The sequence below is a fragment of the Monodelphis domestica genome, chromosome 4 (assembly GCF_027887165.1).
Source record: "Monodelphis domestica isolate mMonDom1 chromosome 4, mMonDom1.pri, whole genome shotgun sequence".
NCBI classification, from domain to species: domain Eukaryota; kingdom Metazoa; phylum Chordata; class Mammalia; order Didelphimorphia; family Didelphidae; genus Monodelphis; species Monodelphis domestica.
In genome coordinates this window covers 415,532,328-415,550,456 of record NC_077230.1, presented here as the reverse complement: position 1 = coordinate 415,550,456, position 18,129 = coordinate 415,532,328, and the positions used below count along the sequence as shown (strand labels likewise).

Genomic DNA, 18,129 nt, shown 5'->3' with positions numbered 1-18,129 from the left:
TAGCCCTTACCACTCTTCTGCTTTGGAACCTGTGCATAATATTGATTCTAAGACATAAGGTAAGAGTTAAAAAAAAAAAAAAGAAAATGAGTCTCTCTGACTCCAGGACTGACACCTAATCCCTTGAGCCACCTAGCGCCCTGATAATTAACAGCAAGTGTCTATGAAAGAGAGTCTTGCATAGTGGATAGAGAACTGGCCTCAGAACCAAGAAGAAGAAAAAAAAGTCCAGAACTGTCTCTGACACATTCTCCCTGGGTGACCTCCCTTTAAGTCCCAACTAAAATCCTGCCTCCTACAGGATGCTTTCCTAATTCCTCTTACTTCTAGGACTTTTCCTTTTGTTCATTATTTCCTATGCATCCTATATGTGGCTTTCTTTGTATATGTTTGTTTGTTTCTGTCTCCCCCGTTAGATTATAGGCTCTCTGAAGACAGGAGCTGTCTTTTACTCTCCATGTATTCTCAGCACTCAGCACAGTGCCTGGCACAAAGTAAGTGTTTAATAAATGCTGATTGATGATTCATAGAGAAGGTGGTATCCTGCATGGGAAGAAGGAGTCTCCTTCTTTTGACTATATATAATAGAGGACATGCCAACATCTATTAGTCAATTGAATTTCCTCTTTGAAAAGTTCCTGTACCAGTGAAATCATCCCTATCCCTATCTCTAAGCTTTAAAGTTGGCAAAACATTTTACATCTTTTTTTCTTATTCATGTCTCTCACCTACATCCCCTTTTCTCAACTCACATCCTCCAGACCAATGGATCACCAAGTATGGCCCAAGGGTCCCTGGGAGGTCCCCAAGCTCCTTGGAGGAGGGTGTTCACAAGGTGAAAACTATTTTCATACTTACACTAAAACATTTCCATTTTTAACACAGTAAACATCAATAGATATAATGTGCATAAATAAAGACTTTGGGGGAAGAGGGCTGGCCCCCAGTAAGTTTTAAGAATGTGAAGGGGTTCTAAGACCAGAAAGTTGGGGGAACACTAACCTGGACCATCCCAATAACTTTCAAATCATTCTCTTTGCCTCTTGCCTCTCACTCTTCTAATCCATACTCCATCCAGATGCAGAAGTTTGGCAGCTAGATGGAGCCAGAGACAGAACTCTGGGCCTGAAGTCTGTTCAAAACCAGTCTCATACACTTGGGCCTCAATTTCCTCAGTTGTAAAATGGAGGTCATCTATTTCCCAGGGTTTTTTTTTTTCCTTTAATCATTAGCTTCTGTCTTAGAATTGATAATAAGTGGGGCAACTAGTTGTATAGTGGATTGATAGAGCACCAGGTAGACTGTGGTTCTGATCTGGTCTGAGATACTTCCTAGCTGTGTGACCCTGGGCAAGACTATTGATTCTAAGAAAGAAAGAGAAAGAAAGAAAGAAAGAGAAAGAAAGAAAGAAAGAAGAAAGAAAGAAAGAAAGAAAGAAAGAAAGAAAGAAAGAAAGAAAGAAAGAAAGAAAGAAAGAAAGAAAGAAAGAAAGAAAGAAAGAAAGAAAGAAAGAAAGAAAGAAAGAAAGAAAGAAAGAAAGAAAGAAAGAAAGAAAAAGAAAGGAAGGAAGGAAGGAAGGAAGGAAGATATTCTAAATAAGTCTTTTAAAATAACCAAAAATAGAAATAATATAATTTATAATATAAAACTATAATAATTTATAATAAAATATATTATATAATTTGTAATATAATAATTTATAATAAAATAGAAACTAGGGGGAAAAGAATTTTTAAAAAGAATTGATACTAAGTATCAGTTCTAATGCAGAAGGACTTGCCCAGGACCACACAGCTACAAAGTATCTGAGACCAGATTTGCTTCTAGTATCTCCTATCTCCAAGCCCATAGTAGATACTTAAACATCACTTTCTATTATTTCAGCACCTACTCTACCAGTTGCTATTGCCTCCCCCAACTCCTGCCTTTGGAATCACTTTGTATTTATTTGGTACATGCTTTTTTTGTGTGCATAATGGAATATAAACTCCCTGAGAGCATGGACTGGGCCCCCAGCTCCTGGGACAGTGTCTGGCACATAGTAGGGGCTTAATAAATGCACTCTTATTGATTGGTTGTTTGATTCCAGGAGGAGGTGCTGTGGGGTAAGACCCGAAAGGAGCTGGAGGCATTCCTGTTTTCAGAACCCATCCAGAACTGGGAGCAGGGCAGCATACACTGTCTGGGCAAAGTCTTGTGGTCCTCCATGGTCCAGTTGTGCAGCTGCCACATGGAGGTAATAATGCCCTGGCCCCCTTACCACCATTTGGACACTGGACACTCCAACCTAGGTCAATCTCTGGGCTTCTGGCCAGGGAGAAAAATTTATCATTTGGGGTCTGTTGCTCTTTGTTATATTTCAATATGCCCATCTGTAAAATGGGCATAACAATTTTAGATCCCAACTAAAGCTAAAGACAATGAAGAATATTGCCTTTAAAGTCAAAGGACTTGAGTTCATATCCTTCCTCTGACCCTTACTACCTCTGTGACCTTGGGCAAGTCATTTCACTGTCTTCTGACTCAGTTTTCTCATATGTATGCTGGCAGAATTTCCCCAGGGAGTCCCTAATGTGGCACAAAACTAGATGGTCTCTAAACTCCCCCACCCCCAGCTCTAAACCCTGAAAGGGGGGCAGAGGGAGACCTTTCTAAGGATGAAAACTGTCCGAAAGGGGAGCTAAGGGGTTCTTTTTTCCTGGAGATCTGTGACAGAGGCTGCCACTTGTTGGATGGGAATAGTGGAGGTTCTCCTCTCTTCCTGCAGGAGACAGCTGAGATGTACCTGGTACTCTTTCCTGCCCATATTCTGGCTCTGTCAATGGCCCTTGAGCATCAAGCTTTTGTCTACCAGGTGAGCCTTCCTCCACCTCCTGGATTCCTTCCCCACCTCCCTCTCCTGTGCTCCCTGCTTGATCTTTGGCCTGCGGGTTTGGTTCTGGGGAATAAAGGTGAGGGGTGGATCAGGTTAAGGGCAGCTGCTGTAGCCAGGATAAGATCTGAAGGGGAGGGGAAGAGAACAAAGCTTTATTAAGTGCCTTCTATGCACCAGGAATTGCATTATTATAATATATTACATATTATATATAATATAATATAATATGTTGATCAAAATATATCCAATATATATCCAAAAATCCAAATAATAATATAACATGTAATATAAAGATTATCATTTGATTCTCACAGCCCCCCTTAGGAATTAAGTGCTCTTATCACAGTTTGTATTTTCACTGTTTTTTACAAGGTTAGCTATTTTTTAGTTGAGGCAGATGGAAGTTAAGTGACTTGCCTAATGTCAGTCTGTGTCTGAGGTCAAATTTGAACTCAGGGCTTCTGGTCTCCAGCACCAGGGTTCTATATATTATACCAACCTAGCTGTCCTAGGGTCAGCCCACAGCTCCCTCTCTTTGTCTCTTCCCAGAGCCACAACTAAGAGAGATAACCAGGAATTTGTCCCAGGGCATCAAAACTTAGAAGGCAGCCCTTGTTACAGCTGTGTTTAGCACCTATTTGGCAAGAGTAATTAATTAAAATAGGAAGCTGACAGATGGCTTCTCCTCCCAAAAATGACGTGTTCTGGAACACTCTCCCTTAAGAGGGAGCTTGAAGTTTCTGCCATAGGGCCATTGGGCCAGGGCTTAGAGTCTTAAAGTCGTGTTTCATGCTGCTTGCCCCAGATCTCAAGATTTCTAGTTATAGCTCTGTTGCTCCTTATCCCTCCAAGTATAGTTCTAACTCTTAAAGCCAGTGAGAACAGGAAGGAGAAATTTGAAGACATCCAGGGCCCCAGATCTCTAAGCACCCCAGAGGCGGTTCAAGAAGATTGACTAGGGTCACAAGAAGAGTGGAAGCTGTATCTCATTCCTGCCTACAGGGACTTCTTCCCCTCACAGGGCTGAGGGTGAGAGAGCACCAGGGTAGCCAGAATGGGCTTGACATCTCCGGTAAGTTCTTTTACTCAGAGCTTAGACAATCGTAACCACTCCCTTCTTGGAGTAAATAGTAAATTCTGTGCCCAGTGATGGGTCTAGAGGACAGAAAAATCAGGGTCCTCTGCAGTCTAGAACAGGGTTTCTAATCAGCGATCCATGAGCAAAAAACACTTAGATAACTATATTTCAATATAATTTATTTCCTTTGTAATCCTAAGTATTTCAATCTGTTTACTTAAAATAAAGGGGCCCCTAGCTTTGAAGGGTAGTGCTCCACACCTATACTTACCATTCCTGGGGAGGCAGAAGCTGGAAGACTGCTTGAGTTCAAGAGCTCTTAGCAGCTGTACACTAAGCCAATCTGGTGTCTACACTAAGTCTGGCACCACTCACCTGGCTACTTAAGGAAAGGCAAAAAGGTCCACATCAGAAAAATGGAGCAGATCAGAACTTCCATTTGACAAGTATTAGGATCAGACCCATGAATGGCCACCGTACTTCTAGTCTGGGTGAGTTAGGGAGACTCACAAAAAAATAAAATGGGTGGAAGGGACAGTGTGTGTCCATAGATTTCACCAGATTGCCAAAAGGGTCCTTCACACACACACACACACACACACACACACACACACACACACAAAGAGAGAGAGAGAGAGAGAGAGAGAGACAGAGAGAGACAGAGAGAGACAGAGAGACAGAGAGAGACAGAGAGAGACAGAGAGAGAGAGAGAGAGAGAGAGAGAGAGAGAGAGAGAGAGAGAGAGAGAGAGAGACAGAGACAGAGACAGAGAGACAGAGAGAGACAGAGAGAGAAAGGTTAGGAACCCCTGGACTAGATGGAGAATCAGAGCCATGGGACCAGAATTTCATAAATTTTAATCTTGAAGGGACATTTAAGGGCATCTAGACACTCCTACATTCTACAGAAGAAGAAATTGAGTTTCAGATAGGGCAAGGGGCTTGCCCAAGATCACACAGCTTAGTAAGTAGAAAATTCAGGATTTGAATCCAGGTTCTCTCATTCCATATTGATCACTTTCCCCCACTACCATATTGATTAGGTATTGGAGCCATCTGAGCCTGAGATGGTGAATCAGGATATTCAATGTTTACAGTGCCTGGGCAGATCATTAGGTTCCCCTGTAACTGAGAGGGAATTGGGGCTATTTTTGGCCAGGAATGGGGATTTGGAGTTCTCAGGCACTTTGGGCCCTGTATACAGTAAGTAGTTGGATGATCCTCTCATAGGTTCCATGATCGAGACAAGGACCATCTTCTGTACTCCTGGGAATTACCAGCTCTGGGTTCTTGGGCTTCAACATCGAATCCAAGAGTTGAAAATCCAGAACTTGGGACTTGATTCTAGTCCTTTGTCTCTGCTGGTGAGTCTTTCCTCTAGTCCAGACGACCACTGAGGGGCACACTAGAGGAAGAAAGGGGAGGTGTGTATCTCTTCCAAGTATTTGTAAAGATACCCAAATGTGTCCCATCTCCCCACTCCTACCTGTCAGTAGGAAAGAAGCTAAAAGGGTGAGCTTGAGAAATATGCAACACTCTGCCTGGTCTGATTCCTCAGTGATTAATACTCTCTCATCTTCCTATATTCACTCCAACCCCAGTGATTATGAACTCTTGGCTCCCAGTTTATAAATCCTTACCTGACTGCTCCCTAGTCCTATCTCCCTCAATCTACCCAGCAGTGTTTTAACTCCAGATTACCCTGTACCTTCCATGGTGCCCTCTGGAATGCCTCCATCATAATTAGCAAACTTCTTTCCATCTTGAACCTCTTCCTTTTTTACTCCTGCCATTTTCTGGCCCTTTCCAAGACATGGCTCCCTCCTAAAGGACCCACTTTGCTCATCGTCCATTCTGCTATTGGCTCTGCCCTCTCTCCTATTCCCTTTAAATGTTGATTTCAGGAGGATAGTTGAGAATATGCCCCATTGCCACTTTCAGACTTTCCCTCTTCCACCTTACCTATACAACCTTGCCCCCATACTATGGGACTTCAACATATATACTAATCCTTTTTTAAAGACTTTCCCAGTTCCTCAATCTGATCAATTCTTAATCTGTTTCCCTATTCCATTTTAGTTATAAACAGAGATAAATGGTCATATCCTTGATCTTATGGTGGTCATACTTTTGGTCTTTTTTTTTTAATCCTTACCTTCTATCTTAGAATCAATACTGTGTATTGGTTCTAAGGTTGAAGAGCAGTAAGGGTTAAGCAATGGATGTTAAGTGACCTGCCCACAGTTGTACAGCTAGGAAGTGTCTGAAGTCAAATTTGAACCCAAAACATCCTGTCTCTATGTCTGGCTCTTAATCCACTGAGCCATCTCTGCCTCCAAATCCTGTGAATAGATTACTCAGAAGTATTCCATTTTCAACCCTTTTATCCAATCATGATCTTTTTACCATTCCATTTTCTCTCTGCCTTATGACTTCTCATCCTTATCATGGCCTCCATTACTTCCAGCTCTCTTTTCTTTCCCAGGATATCACTCCTGTAGTGGCTACACTTCTTCTTCTCTTTGGGGAACCAATTCAACTCCCCACTGCTCTCTAAACTCCGATTCTCTGTCCCCATGTCCTATCATCGACCATGTCTAATCCAACCCCGAATTACTCCCACCAGCCTTCATTCCAACTCATATACTGCTAGATGGAGCTGAAGAAAATCATGAAACCAATGTTGGTGGGCCAACCACGAATTTATTTTATTTCATCTCAACTGGATGCTATTCTTCCCTGATCAATTGGCTATCCCGCTCTCCTTAGAGGCTGTCTCCAACCTTGTCTCAAGCCTCCTACGGCACTTCCCTTCCTACTCCCTCAGCTGAAGTCTTTGCCTTATACTTCCCTGAAAAAATTTGAGGTCGTTCTTTGGGAGCTTCACTCTTTTCTTTCCTCTTCACCTCATATCATTCAGACATTGTCCCCCACCATCTCCTCCTTCCCTTTATCTCTGATGATCTCTGGATCTTCTGGCCAAGGTCAGCCTCTTGTACATTTATTTTTTTAAAACCCTTACCTTGTGTCTTAGAATCAATACAAGTATTGGTTCCAAGGCAGAAGAGAAGCAAGGGCTAGGCAATAGGGGTTAAGTGACTTGCCCAGGGTCACACAGCTGGGAAGTGTCAGAGGCCACATTTGAACCCAGGACCTCTGGGCTTGGTGCTCTAGCTGCCCCCTTTCATGTACTCTTGATCCCATCCCCTCCTACCATCTCCAGCAGGTTCTTCCCTCTATCATCCCCACTATCCCACTTACCTTCAGTCCCTCCTTGTCCACTGACTGTTTCACTGCTAACTATAAATATGCCCATGTCTCCCTCACCCTTAAAAAGCCTTCATTTGATCCATCCATCCCCAATAAATACTATCCCATATCTCTTCGGTGTTTTGTGGCTAAACTCCTTGAGAAGTTCATCTACAATCAATGCCTCTACTTCCTCTCTTCTTCTTAACTCTGCAATCTGACATCTGACCTCATCATTCAACTGAAATTATTCCCCCCAAAGTCACTGGTGATCTCTTTTATTAGACTTTTTTTTTTTAAGGCAAATGGATGCCAGCTTTTGTTGCTATTGTTCAGTCATATCTGATTCTTCATGACCCTTTTGGGGTTTTCTTGGTCAAGATAATCAAGTGGTTTGTCATTTCCTTTTCCAGCTCATTTAGCTGGATGAGGAAACTGGAGCAAACAGGGTGATGTGACTTGTTCAGGGTCACACAGATAAGAAGCATCAGAGACCACATTTGAACTCACAGTCTTCCCAACTTCAGGCCTGGTACTCTAACCACTGCACAACCCAGTTTCCCCTTCAATGATCTCTCTCTCTCTCTCTCTCTCTTTCTCTCTCTCTCTCTCTCTCTCTCTCTCTCTCTCTCTCTCTCTCTCTCTCTCTCTCTCTCTCTCTTTAAACACTTACCTTCCGTCTTGGAATAAATACTGTGTATTGGTGCCAAGGCAGAAGAGCAGTTAGGGGTAGGCAATGGGGGTTAAGTGACTTGCCCAGGGTCACACAGCTTGGAAGTGTCTAAATCCAGATTTGAACCCAGGACCTCCCATCTCTGGGCCTGGCTCTCAATCCACTGGGCTACCCAGCTGCCCCCTCAATGATCTCTTAATTGACAAATCTTCTCAGCCCTGCTCCTTCTTGACTTCTCTGCAGCCTTTGACACTGTTGATCACCCTCTTTTCCTTGATCCCCTTTTCCCTAGGCTCCCAGGAAACTCTTCTCTTGGTTCTCCCCCTTCTTACCTGTCTGCTCCTTCTCAGGCTCCTTTGCTGGTTGGCTCAGCTCATGCCCACTAACCATAGGTGCCCCATAGGGCTCTGTTCTGGGCCCTCTTCTTTTTCCTCTATACCAGGGGTCAGCAAACTACAGGCAGAGGGTCAAATCTGGACTTGCTTTTGGACTCTGTGTGAGCTAAAAATGGTTTTTAATCTTTTTAAGTACCCAAACACTTAGCTGTCTGCTCTGGACCACGTCCCTCGGTGACCTCCTCAGCAGCCACGGGTTCAGGGATCATCTCTCTGCAGATGCCTATAGCCCTCCCGTCAGCGTCTCCACCAAGCTCCCTGTAGATCCCCAGCTGCCGTCTGGCACGCAGAACTGATGTCCCACCGGCATCTCCCAACCAGCACAGCAACACGAAACCCCTGATCTTTCCCCAAAACTTTCCCCTCCTTCAGACTGTGAAGGGCACCGCCCTGACCTCAGACTGGAAAACTAGGTGCCATCCTGGGCACCTCCCTCACCCACAGATCAAACCCGCCACCAAATCTCAATCCATCTGCTTTCATAACTCCCCTCTGAGCTGTCTAGGGCCACCCCTCTAGCTCAGGCTACCATCACCTCCCACCCCAACTGTCTCCCCCTCCTCCAACCCCAATCGTTCTTTACTTAGCTGCTCAGATGACTTCAAGTCCAACGTGCTCGCCACCAGTCCGTGTTGCCTCTGTTCCCAGGGGCCCTGGCAGACGGTACAAGGGCCTGAACGGACAAGGGATGGAGGACCTCCAAGGGCTGGGAGAGGTCTTGGGAGATGATCAAGTCTACCCTCCTCATGTTACAGATGGGGAAACAGAGGCTCAGAGAAGAGACATGGCCTGCCCAAAGTTATTTATATACACCATTTCTATATTCTATATTCAATATTATGGAGAGAAAGGCATCCCTGCCACATCTCGACTTTCCCTAACCGCATTTCGATAAATTGCGGGTCGGCATAAGAAATTAAATGTGGGAATTTGGAGGGAGTTTTGCCGAAGTTGCAGACAACATGCAAAGGCCAGCAGATGACACAGAAAACGTTCAGAGACTCAGAAATGCATAAAATAGATGTATAGTATTGTGTGATAGCAACACATTTCGTCGTGTAATGCCATAAATGTAAATGGTTTCTTTTAAAAGTTAAAATAAGTTAAAATGTTAATGTTGGAGAAAAGAACGCAAAAGCCAACAGACTATGCACAAAGGCTAGAATGTAGCCAGAGCTCACACACTGGCCTACATGTGGCCTAGGACCAATGACTTAACCCCAATTCTACGGTAAGGTATTGTAAACAGTCCACAAAAGAAAAAGAAAACGTTCGGGCTGCTTCTCTGGTACAAAGAGAGGACCAAAAAATGTTACCAGGATTTTCCAGATCCCCAGGGTGCTGAGTCCCTAGCCCCTGGGATGTAGAAGGGAAAACACACTTTACATGTTATATATTATATAATACAGGGTATATTGGAATATTATATAATGCACATTATATATGCATTCTATAATACATTATATAGAATAGTATATAATTAGTATACATTTTATGCACATGCATTATATAATACATTATATAGACTATATCAGAATATTGTATAATATAATGTGCATTATATATGTATTGTATAATACAGTATATAGAATATATTGGAATATTATATAATATATAGTGTGCATCATCTATACAATTTTATATATGTATTATATAATACATCCTATATTAGACTATATAATATGAATTATATAGTATGTAATATGTTGGACTACTATATAGTATACAATATGCATTGTATGTTATATATAAATTATATAATACATTATATAGAATATTTTATAACATTTATAATATAATATGCATTATATTATATATGCATTCTGTAATATAGCACATAGAATATATTAGAATATTATATAATATAATGTGTATCACCTATACTATTTTATATATGTATTATATAATACATCATATACAGTAGACTATCTAATGTGTATTATATAGTATGTAATAAATTGGAACACTATGTAGTATATAATATATGTTGTATATTATATATATACATTATATAGAAGATATAATATTTCATAATATAATATTTTGTATAATATATATTTATATAATATATAATATCATTCATAATATAATAACATTATGTTATATATGCATTCTATGATATAGTATATAGAATATATTAGAATATATAATGTGCATCATCTATTCTATTTTATATATGTATTATATAATATCTCCTATATTAGACTATATAATGTGCATTGTATAGTCTTAGTGTATTGGAATAGTATATAATATGCATTATATACTATATAATGTGCAGCAGCATCTACAGCATAGTTTCTATGTATTATATATAATGTGCATTATATAGTATGTAATGGATGGGAATATTATATGCTAGGCAACATGCACTATTTAACGTATACCGTGCATTACACACTAACATATGCCATACGATGTGTGCACTGTATAACACTTAGATGGAATAAGTTAGAATGTTATAGGTAATCCGCATTATGTATTCTATGGACTACCTTACTGTCCTCAGTACCTTCTGTATTCCGTACTAGGGCCGGGCGTCCTGGGAGAGAGGAGGAAGCCCTGCGGGCGGGAGTGGAGGCGCTCGCCGGAGCTGCGTCTCCCTAGTCAGACAGTCTCCCCGCCGGGCAGCAGAGGGCAGGCGTCAGCCGCTTTGGGTCCCCGGAGCCTCGGAGGGCGGGCCCGTGCCACGCTCCTCTCCCCGAAGCCCCCCGGGCTCTAGCCCAGCGCGGGGTTCGCTCTCCAAGGCTGGCCGGAGCTGGGAGGTCCCTCTGAATAACGGCCTCGGCTTGGCCTTGGGGTCCCGAGTCCCAGGCCGGCCTGGCTTGGGCGGAAGGATTTCGAGTACAAAGTTGGGCCGGCCTGGCCCGTCGGGGCTTGGCCGGGACCCGAGCCGGCCAGAGCCTCGGAGCTGGGCTGCAGGGCTTTACCCCGGGTGCATGCTGATCAGCTGGGCAGGGCTGTGTGGGAAGAATGGGTCCGGCCTCCAGGTGGCCTCCGCTGGGTCCGGGGGTGCCGGTGCTGGTGTCCGGGTTCTAGACGGGTCTAGTTCGGGATCGGGCTGGGTCCCTGGTCTCAGGCTGCACCGGCCTGCAGGGACAGAGCTGGGGGCCGGGCCCAGGGCTCAGGCCGGTTACTAGCTGAGGCTGGATCGGGAGGGCGGGAGTGAGGCTGAGGAGGGCAGAGAGGAAGGCAGGGGCCGAGGGACTGGGTCCTCCCGGGCGGGGGAGGGGCCAGCTCTGGCCCGCTGAGTTGGACTGAGGGAGAGGGGGAGGGGGAGGGAGAGGTACAGGCTCTCCAGCCGCCCTAAGAGGCCCCCCTGCAGGTTCCTTGTGATGAGCCTTGGAAGAGGCAGAAACTCCGAAGCTACCTCCTTCACTGTCCCATCCAGCAGTGGGAGGGGAAGCCCATCCAGCACTTGGGGCCCATCCATGCTCTGCTGCCCGTCCAGGTGGCCTACGCAGGCTCCAGGGTGAGTGTTCTACTGGGCAGGTTGGGGGCAGGGAAGGGAGACCCTGGATTCAAAGGGACCAAGATGTCTATTCTTAAACCCTTGCTTTCCCGCTTAGTACTAGCTCTAAGACAGAAGGGCCAGGGCTAGGCCAGTGGGGTTAAGTGACTTGCCCAAGGTCACACAGCTATGAAGTGTTGGGTTCTCCTGACTCTGCCCTGGAGCTCTATCTGCACTGCCACCTGGCTGCCCAGCTCCCTTAGCTATGAAAAATAATGCCAAAGACAATAACGAGTAGCATGACTGCTGCTTGCAAAGTCTTTGTCTTAAGACAATCATGGATGGGGAGGACAACTGAGGAATGTGACTGCCATTATGTAGGTGAAGAAAGGTGAGCTACAAAGAGGAGCAGTGGCCTCTCAGGGGCAGTCAGGGAGGAAGCGAAGACCGACTGGCCCCTGCAGGGGACCCTAGACTGCCTCACACTGTCCTTCCTCTAGGAGTTCCAGGATCGCCTTCTGATTTTGTTTGCTGAGGACCTGGTGTTCCTGTCTCTGAGCTCGGGAGGCTCTGGCCTCATCTACCAGGTGGGGAAGCCACCCCTGGGCCCCAGGGTTTTCCTACTACGCACAGGAAGGGGCCCCAGACCAAGGAGAGAATGAGGGACTGACAACAAACCAAGGAGCTCTCTCTTTCATTCAATCGCCTTTGCCTGCCTCCAGCCTTCAACCTCCCTGTCTGGCCAATGTTGATCTTGACTGTTTTGAAAGCCAAAACAGAGCCAGAGAAGCTGGGAGCCCGGTTCTCAGGGGTGGACACAGTCTAGAATGGAGGTGAGAGAGGAGCAGAACTTCAGGAAGAAAAAGGATGAGACCTTGGATCTGCCATCGAAAAGCTCACCATTTGGCACCAAGTTGGGAGTGTTCAGGGCTCAGGAGATTCTTTCTGGAAACCTTAGACAAAAGAAGGGTGAATGGGCAGGGAGAAGAAGGACAGACAAGCCCATAAATGCTCTCAGGTCTCAGGGGAGGAAGTAATGAGTGTGGGCTGGAGGAATCAAGGCAGACTTCTTGGAGGAGGGAAGGTGGTTTCTGAAGGAAGCCATGATGCTCATGGGTTGGTCTAGAGCAGCAGGGAGGTAATTCCCAGAAGTGAGGAAGGTGTGGATGAGTGGGGCTGGGAACTGGACTCTGGAGATGTCAATCATATTACTCTAAGGTTTGCAAAGCACTTTCAAGACATTATCTCATTTGCTCCAGACAGTCTCCCGGACGAGACTCTACCAACCACTGTGATTACCCTTGTTTTATAAAAGAGGAAACTGAAGCTCTGAAACTGAAACAGAGATGAGTGACTTGCCCAGTCACACTCTAAGTGGGCAGCAGAAGGAGGACTCAAACTCAGGTCTTCCTGACTCTAAATCCAGTCCCCTTCTGGAGTGTACCAGGCTGCACCTCAGATGGGAGCCAGGATCCAAAGCTGTCCTCATTCCTCTCCACAGGGAAAGCTCCCTCGGGCAGGAATCCGGGCTCAGGAGAAGTCGGCCATTCTCGGGAGGCTGGAATTTGAAATGACAGGTATAGGGAATGAGGATGGAGTGACCCGGGACAGCACTGCCCTCCCGATCCTCACCCCACTCAGACTCACCTGATCTCACCCCGGTTTCCCCTTCTGGCTTCCCCAGGCAACCTAATGGAACCAATCCTAGTGGCCTGCTCAGAGGTAGAGGACTATGAAATGTGTCTGTTCCTCCTTCAGAAGGTAAGGGGAGAGGAGGTTACCCCTGGATCTCCACTCCTGGCTAGCACAGCCATCTCCTCAGCATGGTGATGAGGTCCTGCCCTGCCCTTCGAGGGAGAACATGGTTTGGAGTGGGCGAGGAAGGGATGGATGATCTCTGATGGGAAGGGTCTGTGGGAAGAAACCCTCAGGGGGCTCACAGCCTGGGTACACCAGGAAAACTGGGCACAGACCTCTGAAACAGAGGCTCCTGTCTTGTTTTATTGGGGGGCAGGAATGGCCCATTAGAGAACAAGGTAACCTGGCCTCCTTAGTAGACTTAGGAGAAAGAGAGAGGGGCAGGGGTGGTCCTGGGGACTGACCACCGTCCATCTCTTCCAGCCTGACACGCAGCCACCCTCCATGCCCAGCCAGCCACTACCCATGATTCCCAAGAAGCTGAAGAGAACTTAAGAGCTAGGCAGGCATTCGGCCCTGTTTCTTACAGCCTGTCCAACCCCTTGTGCCACTCTCTGGGCCGTCCTCCTGCAAAGGACTCTGGGGAACAGAGCAGGAAGCTATGGGGCCTGAACATTCAGGACTCTGAAGAAGGACCCCAACTCCGGGACCCAGCAGCCCCCAGAGGAGGAGGCCGGTTCTGTAAATAAGACGTGCCAGAATGTTGGACCAGTTTTTTTTTTCCCCTGGAATCATCTTCCCTTTGCCAGTTCCTTAGAACAGCACCGAACGGTCCTGGATGACGTCTTCTGTCCCAGTGGACAGAAGAAGGGACCCACACATCCTCTCCCTGACCCGCTTCCCAGTCACGGCTGACCAGGAGCCAGACCACAGGCTGTCCTTCCCTGCCTTTCCTCCTTCCTGGTGACATATTCAGGAACGGGGAGGAGTTCAGCGTGGCCAGATCATACAATTTATAAGAATGTGAAATAAAGCTAGAAGCGTGACTTGAGCTCAGAGGCATGTCTTGTGGGCACTGGGGAACCAGAAAAGATGACTAAGCCGAGGAAAGCTGCTCGGGCCAGTGGCAGGAGATTTGGGATGAGGGAGGGCCAGGTAACTGTCAGGAAATTCCTGGCCTGGGAATTCCCAGAAATATTCCTCAGAGTACAGCCTGGCTCGGAGCAAGGGCTGGGTCTGATTCCACATGTAACCAAGGTGACACAACCAGGACTTTGCTCCAGGGTGCTGGGTTTGGAGGACATGCACAATCCTTCAGAAGGACATTAACATCTGCTTAGTAAGGATGTTCAAATATTTCTTCTCCTAGTGGGGCCTCCTACAATTCCCATGTACAATTCTCCCCCAAATGGGCCCAGGCACAGCAAATGCTAATTCTGTTATCTCTTTTGACCTCCAAGGACCCATGCCTTGCAAGGCAGGAGACCAGAACTAAGGCCACCTCCCCCCAATTTCTCCCCTAAACCAAGAGGCTCCTACCCCCACATATTTCCATGGCCCAGGGTCCATGTCTCCACAATGGAGAGTGGAGATGGTCCGATGCTCTAGGTCAGAGCTCCCGTCTGACTAATGGGTACAAATAAGACCCTCCTTACTCCTCTCCGTGTTTGGAGAAGATATCTAGCCCATCTTTGGGAGGGCCTCTACCGATCTCTCTCTCTCTCTCTCTCTCTCTGAGTCATCAGGATGTTGGGGGTGGGGGACAGGTAGGGGAATTTGCCTCCTGCCCAAGGAGTCAAAAGGGCTATCACTAAATTCCAGTCTCTACTGGCATCAGTCCAAGAGAGCCAGGGGGCATAGGGAAGCCCAAGAGGGTCCTCCCAGGAAGCCAAGACTTCTCTGGCCTGCCCTGGCTCCCCTGCTTATTGCCAGGATAGATAGCTGTCTCCCCAGAGATGACCCAGTTTGACACACACACAAGAAGCCTTGTAGTTTCCCAATGATTTTTCTTGAAGCCAAAAAAAGAGAGGAATGGGGTGGAGGTGCCAGCCTCTCCCTCTAATCCTCCAGGGCCTCTTCTTTCTGCTGCCCAGAGTTGTGTTTACTCAAAAGTGTGGCCACCAGCATCAGAGCTCCTGTGAACACAGGAAACGGTTCTCAGAAGCCAGAGACCTTGGCCAGCTACCTGGCCCTTATCAGCTGGGCTCTTCCTGCTAAGCTTTGCTCTCTCCCCACTCCCAGGGAAGGGTGCCTCTGGGTAGAGGCCACATTGGTTCTAGTAAAACACATACACACACCAGGGGCTTGGGGACTTGAGAAGGGGAAAGCAGAAGGAGGGGGATGGAGGCTCTCAAATGCTCCTCAGAGCCATCAAGAGTCGGGATGGCCGTCCTGGGTTCCAGAGTCTCCCCAGGCATTCAGTAAAGGTGGAGAGGACCCTTCCCGGACAGGAAAGTCAGGGTCCTTTCTCTCCTTTCCCTGTGATCCATCCTCCAAAGGGCTTTCTTCCAGAGGTAGAGCTCTGTGCTCCCTCTTCCTCCAATGATATAACATATGTGTGATTCTCAAAGTCAAGATCAGACCCTGCCTCAGTTTCCTCAACTGTAAAAGGAGAGACGAATCCTTCTGAGTCTAAATCTATGACCTTATAAAACCACCTTTGTGAGCCTCCGTTTTCTCCTCTGTAAAATGGGGGTCAGGGGCAGCTGAGTGGATGGAGAGCCAGGCCCAGAGATGGTAGGTCCTGGGTTCAAATATGGCCTCAGACACTTCCTGTGTGACCCTGGGCAAGTCACTTAACCCCCATTGCCTAGCCCTTACCACTTTCCTGTTTTAGAACCAACACATAGTATTGATTCTAAGGCAGGAGGTGAGGGTTTGTTTTTTTTTTTTAAACCCTTACCTTCCGTCTTGGAGTCAATACTGTGTATTGGCTCCAAGGCAGAAGAGTGGTAAGGGCTAGGCAATGGGGGTCAAGTGACTTGCCCAGGGTCACACAGCTAGGAAGTGTCTGAGGTCAGATTTGAACCTAGGACCTCCCGTCTCTACGCCTGGCTCTCAATCCACTGAGCTACCCAGCTGCCCCCAAGAGGTGAGGGTTTTATAAAATAAAATAAAATAAAAAAATAAAATAAAATAAAATAAAATAAAATAAAATAATAAAATGGGGGTAATAACACCTGCAATTCCTACTCAGAAGATGGCGAGTTCCTGGGTGTAAAGTATCTTTCATATGTTAAGCTGCCAACCATCTACATGTCAGTTGCTGGAATGATCATTTCTTATGATCTACCCCCATCCCTGAGTAGAACATGAGGTCTTTGAAGGAAGGAGCTGTTTTATTCTTTCCCAGCCTAGGACCACAAAAAGTGCTTACACAGGATCATGAGATAATAGTTCTAGAGCCGGAAAGGATGTGACGCTGTCATTTAGCACTTAGACGTTTGTTCAGTTCCATGGAACTGATCACACCCTCATTCCCCTCTTCACAACTTTCAATGACTCCCTACTGCCTTTAGTATAAAGTTCAACCCCTCCTCAATCTACCTCCAGCCAGTCTTTACAATCATTACTCCTAGAAATCTCTGTTCCAACCAATCCAGAGGCCAGGAGTTGCTCCTTGATTTTGACCTACCTTTACCTGAATCTCTGCCTTCAGGTAGGCAAGGTGGATGGAGTCAGGAAGACCCCAAGCCAAATCTAGCCTTGGACACTTGGTAACTCATTGTATCGCCCTGGGAAAGTCACTTAACCTCTGTTTGCCTCAGTTTCCTCATTCACAAAATGGAGATAATAATAGCAAACCTCCCTCCCAGGGTTGTTGTGAGATTCAAAGGTGATAATATTTGTAAAGTTCTTTGAAAACCTTAAAGGGTTCTTTAAATGCGATTATTATTATTATCACCCTTAATCAATCATCCAGCAGTAATTAATTATTTCAGTGCCTGTTTCCTGTGCAAGGCATTTATTGTACCAGGAGCTAGGCATACAAGGACACAAGGAAACTATCCCTCCATGCTCTTGAGGAGTTGACAAATTATCACGGTGATGGTGAACTTTTTAGAGACTGAATGCCCAGACTGCCACACTCATGTTACATGTGAGCCCCCTGCCTTACCCCAAACAGAGGAGGGAGGAAGCTTTCCCCTTGGACTGTTGTGCAGAAGGATGGGTGATGTGAGAAATGTCCTCAGGGGCACATGGAGAGGGGAAGGGGAGCTGCCCCCTCCAGAATGTGTACCATAGGCTTGCCAAAACGATCCTATCCCATCATGGGATCCTAGATTTTGAGTCAGAAGGAATCCTAGAGCCATCTCTTTCAACCTTTGGCAGGTCCAGAGATTAGCCAACAAATGGTCAAACTGGAATTTGAACCTGTTTTCAAAATAGTCAAAGTTAAAAAAGGGTTTTTTGGCCCCCCAAGGGATGTGTTTCAGTTATGTGGGAAATCCATGCCTTGTTCCCAGATAATGAGTAATAATGAAGATTTAATTGTTCCCAGACAATTTAGCTCAGCCGTAGACTTTCTGAGCTGGAAGGAACCTCAAAGCTAATGAAACCATCTTATTTGACAGATGAAGAAACTTATTCTTGAAAAGAGAAATGAGCTCCACCACCCCAAGTCTGGGAGCTTCTTTTGTTTTTAACTCTTACTTTTCATCTTAGAATCTATTGGTTCCAAGGCAGAAGAGAAGGCAATGGGATTCAAGTGAACTGCCCAAGGTCACACAGCTAGGGAGTATATGAGGCCAGATTTGAACCCAGGACCTC

At 45.9% G+C, this 18,129-nt stretch overlaps 2 long non-coding RNA genes across 2 annotated transcripts; both read left to right on the top strand.

The window, feature by feature from the left end:
• The first annotated feature begins 414 nt into the window (after positions 1 to 414).
• Positions 415 to 3,042, top strand: LOC103104680 (uncharacterized). Its single transcript, XR_008918266.1, has 3 exons — positions 415 to 494; positions 2,090 to 2,236; positions 2,768 to 3,042. It is a non-coding gene; the product is annotated as an uncharacterized LOC103104680 (long non-coding RNA).
• Positions 3,043 to 10,640: 7,598 nt separating this feature from the next.
• Positions 10,641 to 13,299, top strand: LOC130453576 (uncharacterized). Its single transcript, XR_008911595.1, has 3 exons — positions 10,641 to 11,742; positions 12,222 to 12,308; positions 13,223 to 13,299. It is a non-coding gene; the product is annotated as an uncharacterized LOC130453576 (long non-coding RNA).
• Positions 13,300 to 18,129: the final 4,830 nt, after the last annotated feature.